At 39.5% G+C, this 253-nt stretch overlaps 1 protein-coding gene across 1 annotated transcript in view; it reads left to right on the plus strand.

Annotated features, from left to right (window-relative positions):
- Window positions 1–253, plus strand: part of LOC119590703 — a gene marked incomplete in the record, with an annotated part of 10,254 nt that overhangs the window by 7,518 nt on the left and 2,483 nt on the right.

Consider the following 253-nt stretch of genomic DNA (forward strand, 5'->3'; position numbering starts at 1 on the left):
TCCTTGTTTACAAAGGAACGGCTTTTTAATACCCATAACATATCACCGAGTGCCACGAACGCATCAGTCAAACGAAGGAAATAGTTACACATATCTTAGGATATTTTATTGCAATAATGTGTCAGCGATGTTATATGGGCGATGCTGCCTTGGTATCGTATCGTTTTAGCCAATTCTCAAACATCGATGCATCGGTATCGACTATGCCCATCACTGTGTGTGTGTGTATGTACGTATGGTTGATTTTTATTAG

Source organism: Penaeus monodon, chromosome 27 (genome assembly GCF_015228065.2).
Source record: "Penaeus monodon isolate SGIC_2016 chromosome 27, NSTDA_Pmon_1, whole genome shotgun sequence".
In the NCBI taxonomy this organism is placed as follows: domain Eukaryota; kingdom Metazoa; phylum Arthropoda; class Malacostraca; order Decapoda; family Penaeidae; genus Penaeus; species Penaeus monodon.